Source organism: Macrotis lagotis, chromosome 5 (assembly GCF_037893015.1).
Source record: "Macrotis lagotis isolate mMagLag1 chromosome 5, bilby.v1.9.chrom.fasta, whole genome shotgun sequence".
Lineage (NCBI taxonomy): Eukaryota > Metazoa > Chordata > Mammalia > Peramelemorphia > Peramelidae > Macrotis > Macrotis lagotis.
Window position 1 is genome coordinate 138,007,328 of NC_133662.1, and position 6,000 is coordinate 138,013,327.

Sequence of the window (6,000 nt, forward strand, 5' to 3'; positions counted from 1 at the left end):
ATTAAATGCATCCTTCAACTTAGCACAGTTCTTGGGACATAGTAAGTGCTACCCTTATCTCTTTTCTATATTAACTTAGAAAAAGGTCAGATATATAATGGCAAATAAATTAAATTTCATTTACCCTTTCTTCCAAATAATCATACCAGGCTGGTAGTACAATTATTACTTTTGAGACTATGGAAACGATTTTAGGTAAGCTATTTGAGGGAAAATATAATAGCCCTTATCTCTCAAGGTGGTGGTGAGGATCAAGTGAGATAATTATTTGCAAAGTGTTTTGGAAATCTTAAATCACTGTAATAATGTAAACTATTACTATTCTTAAATCTCTAAGGATATCAATTTCCTTAAATATAAAATGAGTTTTAAGGACTCATTCAATTCTAAATATGTTGTTCTAATTTTCAGAGGAGGAAACAGGTTCAGAGAAGTTAAATGACTTGCCCATAGTCCTTAGGTAGTGACAGAATCAGAATTAAAATGACTATTTTCTGATTCTGAAGACAGTGATCTTTAAATAGTACCTGTCCCCTGTCTCTTCCTACCTCTAGCTGGTTAAAACAATGTCTGATTATCATGGCAACACTTTTTAGTTGGTGAAACACTAATCTTATACCATTTATTTGGAAAGATGTCATATTTGAAAAAATATATTTCAGTCAATCTATGCAATGAATTGACTAGGTTCATGAAGATCAATCTATATTTTGGAATTGTAGAGTACTTTCAAAGAGCCAAGGCTGCTCCTTATAACAAAAGTGCAAATTTTAGAAAAAAAATACAAATATTCTTCTAATGAAGTTATATAATTTTATATAATTTTAAGCTATTGAACTCTGATGTCCAAAGAATTACAAGTTGTAGATGAACTCTCAACAAACTCAATGACCAACATAATACAATGGAAAGAGAAAATGAGGTCAAGAAGGCTATATGCATTAATAATAAAAAGATCCAAAAGATAATTTAATGTTTAAAGCACTAGGGTTATAATAAAAAACTCATATTTCCACTGTTTCTATGAACATCAAAAATATAATTCAAGACTAACATATATTTTAAAAATTCTGAAACCACATGTGTCACAGTCAGAATTTTGACTTGAAAATATTCCTTTGAAAAGGGGTTATTTTTCAGTATGTCTTTTTTTAAATCTCTCACACTAAATCTTATTCAAAATCTAAAAGCAAAATGAAAAGTGCTTATTTTTCCCATTACCCTCTATAGTCTCATACTTAGTATGGTATCTCCTCCATTCTGATAGCTCTTTAATAAGTAGTCTATGTGCATTCTTTCCCCATATATTTTAAAAGTGAAATTCATTGTAGCAAGTCTGTTTAAAAATGGAACTTGATATTCAATAATACAGGAATAGCTTTGCCTAAAACAATTAAGTGCTTTATGGAGAGGTGATGGCAGTAAGGGTTTATGTCTAATTTCAACAGCCTCCAAGTTTTTTCCTTTCTTCTTCTAGAGAAACAATTATTATCTCTAATACAGATACTGATTTTTTCAGTCAGTTTTTAGTATTCTGAAGTCCTTTAGAAGCTGTTTTAACCCCTTCCCTGAAGGAAATCATGAGAGCTGATTTTAAAAAAGCATAAAGCCAGGGACAGTATCTTGCCCATATAAAATAAACCATGCCCCAACATGACCTCTAAACTTCCTGGGTCTTCTGGGAGAGCACATTTACAGCCCTAGGAGAGCCCTTTCACTAGGCTACTTGAGAGAACCCTAGGCCAGTTGTCAGTTCCTGAGCTAATAAATGTTTTCCAAGAGAAAACACAAGGATGCTTGCCTTCTCTTACCTGAATTGAAAGTAATGGACCAGCCTGGTTACTACTGTGACCATCTTTTCCAGTTCCACAGCAGGCAGGAAATATCAAAATCAGAAGCAAAGAAGAAAGCAGAACAAATTCCAGTTCCCCAAAGAATCCCCCTCCCAACCCAGGACAGTTCCTCTTTTTTTCCCTGCACCTCTTCTTCCCTCTTACTCTTTCACTAGACAGAAGAGACCAGTGACACTTCCTGATCCATCTGAGTAGCAGTCACAAGTCTGTCACTTTTCTCCATCATTATAGCAGTTACCAGAGCAGGACAGACTTAGAAAGGGGATAGAGTCCATTGCAGAAGCTCTGAACAGAGGTCGGCTGCTTAACTGTCTGTCCTCTGCAGGCTCCTGCTGCTGCTGCTGCTGCTGCTGCTGCTGCTGCTGCTGCTGCTGCTGCTGCTGCTGCTGCTGCTGCTGCTGCTGCTGCTGCACTTTAGATTTCCAGGCTCAAGGATTAGCATCAGAGAAGGCTTTGCTTGCCTTGCCTCTGTCCCAGCTGATAGAGTGCGGACAAGAAATTTCCATTTGTGAATAAACCTGCCCTGTTTACTGAGCATGCCCAGCTTCACAGCTGGGGGCCTTGCTTTGGGTGGCTTCTCCTTAACCAGGTTTGAGTAAATAAGACAGGGAACAGGGCCAGGAGGGAGACAGAGGAACTGGTTTAACAAGAAGGTTAGAGCTGAAAAGGTGAAAGGATAAGCAAATGCTTAGCCTGGTGATTTGAACATAGCTGAGACTCAGTAAATATATATTTATTGACTGATTGATTGATGACTGATTGAAAATTGACTCTGAGGGAAAAACATTAATAACTATTATCGACCACTGTTAACCTGAATGAGTAAGCTAGGACTAAGTTAATCACATGTGATTGTCCATAGGGTAAGCAGATACAGAAATTTATTCATCAGGCAATGGAGAAGCCACCACTAAGACCAAGTGGGAGTGAAAGGAGAAAGGGTTATTAATTTTGTATAATACCTACCATCTATGGGTTACAATGATATAATATGTCATTATAGCTGATACTATAAAATCAGTTTTCGGTTGTCCTGTTTTCATGGAGACTATTCAAATGTCACATTTAAAGGAATGTACTCAGATTTAAAGGAATTCTACTAATGGGCATGGGTACCACTGAAATCAGAAATTTCTTTTTAGTTTTTGAAAGATTTTATTTATTTTGAATTTTACAATTTTCCACCTAATCTTGCTTCACTTTCCTGACCCCCCCCCCACAGAAGGCATTTACATTGTTTAAATAGTCTTTACATTGTTTCCATGGTATGCATTGATATAAGTTGAATGTGATGAGAGAGAAATCATATAGTTAAGGAAGAAACATAGAGTATGAGATATGATATCAGAAACTTTTGATGGTGATTTGATCTCACTCTTCCCCCTCCTCTTTTCAGGGTTCCCAAATTCTTTTTTTTTTTTTACTTTTTTACTTCCTTATTTTTTAAAGTATCTCTTTCCTCAGTCAAGAAGTTTTTATTTATCACTTCTGGGTTGGAGACTAGTAGAAATAAAGATCTTCAGAGAGTCTTCACAAAGTTTAAAATTTTTTAACTTTAATAGCTTGTCACAATAGAAATTGAAAATTATATTTAAAGATCAAATTAATTATCTTTTCACTGATATTAAGGATTGAACCTATACTTGCCATAGCATTCAGATTACCTTATGGATCTTTTTTTTTCAGTTTTTATCAGAATTTAAGTATCTACTATGTGTGAGGTATTATGCTAAGTTTGGATAATATAAAGAAAGAAGCAAAAGAGTCCCTGCTTTTAAATAGCTAACATTCTATTCAGAGAGACAGCATGTACCCATTTAGAAATAATTTTGAGACATCAGTTTCCCATTTTTCCTCTGTTCTTTCTAACTATTCCTTCCCAAATTTTCTCCTAACTCCTGGATAAAATTGTTCTCCAAAAGCCTGGCCTTGACCTTTTCTTCTCTCTTTCACTCTCCCTTTTGCCAATCTCATTTATTCCTACAGCTTCAATACCATTTTTATGTTGATGGATTCCAAATTTATGTAATCATCCCTGCTCACCTTTTTCTGAGCCCAATCCAGATCCCTTTTTACTATTCTAGTATTCTTACATCTTCCACCACTACATATTCTGTGATCCAGGGACACTGACCTTCTCATTAGACATTTTCACTGCTGTTGTCCATACCTAAATTCTCTCCCTCCTCATATCAACTTCCTGACTTTTTCATGTTAGCCAAAATACTTCTATACTTTTTTCTGATCCTCCTTTAACTAGTATCTTTACTATATTGATTATCTCCAGTTTATCCTATACACAGCTTGTTTATATATGTTGTTGTTTAATCATTTTTCAGTCTCACTGGACTCTTTGTCATCCCTTTTGGGGTTTTATATGCATGAATGTTTTATGCATAGGCTTATATGTGTGTGTATACATATAAAAATTTATTGCTGTTCAGTCATGTCTTGCTCTTTTTTCTTTTTTGTTTGTGTCTTTCTTTTTGTGATTCCATTCAAATTTTGTTTTGCTTTTTTTTTTTTGGAAAAGATATGGAAATGGTTTAGCATTTTTCTTCTCCAATTCATTTTACAGATGAGGAAACTGAGACTAATAGGGTTAAATGACTTGCCCAGAATCATGTTTGAATTTAGGTCTTCCATCCACTGTGCCATTTAATTTTTTGCATGTTGTCTTCCCCAAGATTGGAGGTCCCTGAGATCAGAGAACTGTCTTCTGCCTTTGTATCCCCAGAACTTAGCACAGTACCTGGGATATAATAGGTACTTTATAAATGTTTACTGACTCATTTTCTGGAATTCCTAACTGCCTGCTCCAAGGACAGATCTACCCACTAGCTTAAACTCAACATGTCAAAACTAAGCTTACCTTAAGCTTTTTTTCCTTCTGACTTCACTATTTCCACCTAAAGTAACACAATTTATCTGATTTTCCATACAGTAATTTTATCTTTGGTTTCCTTATCTATTGTATCCAATTAGGTCTATTGATTCTGTCTTACCATTTCTTAAGTCTATTAAACTCTTTTCCCACTGTCATCACCTTCTTGTCTATATCATTCACTTGGATTCTGACAATAAACTCTTCATAGGGCTTTCTGCTTCTGCTTTCTGTACCAATCCAAACTTTATATCAGAATAACACTTCTTATGAAGAAATCTGGTCATGCTTCTCCTCTACTCAAAACCTATGTTGTAAACTCAGACTTCTGCCTAACATTTAAGCCTTCTTACCACCTACCTGCATCCTGCCTCTGGAGCCTTATATATTTCTTTCCATATAGTCTACATTACATCTAAACTGATCTATTCCCAGCCCTCACAACATGCACTGAGGAGTCACATTTCCATAACATGGCTTACATTGTTCCTTATGTCTTTACTCTTCTTTATCAGTGCTGGCTGGAAATGAATTTTCTTCTAATGAAATATTTTTTTGGTAACTCTTTAACACATATCTAATATAATACTATGCATTACAGTTATTTATGCTCATGTCTTAACCTCTTAGTAGATTTTAAGTTCTCCAGAGATCAGGAGTTGGTTCTTATCTAAACTTTCTATCTCTCCCTATACTTATCACAGTGCCAGATTATAGCAGTAAGAACAGACATTTGTATAGGCTCTGAGGTTTGTTTTGCATTACAGTGGTAGGAGGATTATCCTGCATATCTCTACTATGTTGCTGTTTAGAAGTTTTTCAGTCATGTTCAACTTTTTGTGACCCGTTTTGGGGTTTTCTTGACTAAAATACTAGAGTGGTTTGCCATTTCCTGCTCCAGTTCATTTTACAGATGAGGAAAGTGAGGTAATCACTAAGTGATTTACCTAGGGTCACATAGCAAGTAGATGTGTGAGCTAGATTTGAACTCAGAAAGAGGAGTCTTCATGACTCTAGGTCCAGCACTCTATGAAATTTCTTTTTTTTCTTTATTTAAGGCAATGGGGTTAAGTGACTTGTCCAAGGTCACACAGATAAGTAATTATTATGTCTGAGGTCACATTTGAACTCAAATCCTTCTGACTCCAGGGCTGGGGCTCTATCCACTATGCAACCTAGCTGCCCCTAGGTCCAGCACTCTAACCATTGTATCACCTACCTGCTAGTTTTCCTCTAAAAGGTATTGAAATCCTCCTTGAGATC

The 6,000-nt window shown here is 35.6% G+C and overlaps 1 protein-coding gene across 1 annotated transcript in view; it reads right to left on the bottom strand.

Moving 5' to 3' along the window:
- The window catches only part of ARHGAP18 (Rho GTPase activating protein 18), a 222,350-nt gene extending 220,439 nt beyond the window's left edge, over positions 1-1,911 (bottom strand). Inside the window, exon 1 of the mRNA XM_074187562.1 lies at positions 1,812-1,911. The gene's annotated coding sequence lies outside the window, so the exon portion shown is untranslated. The remainder of the gene's footprint in view (positions 1-1,811) is intronic.
- Between the last annotated feature and the right edge of the window lie 4,089 nt (positions 1,912-6,000).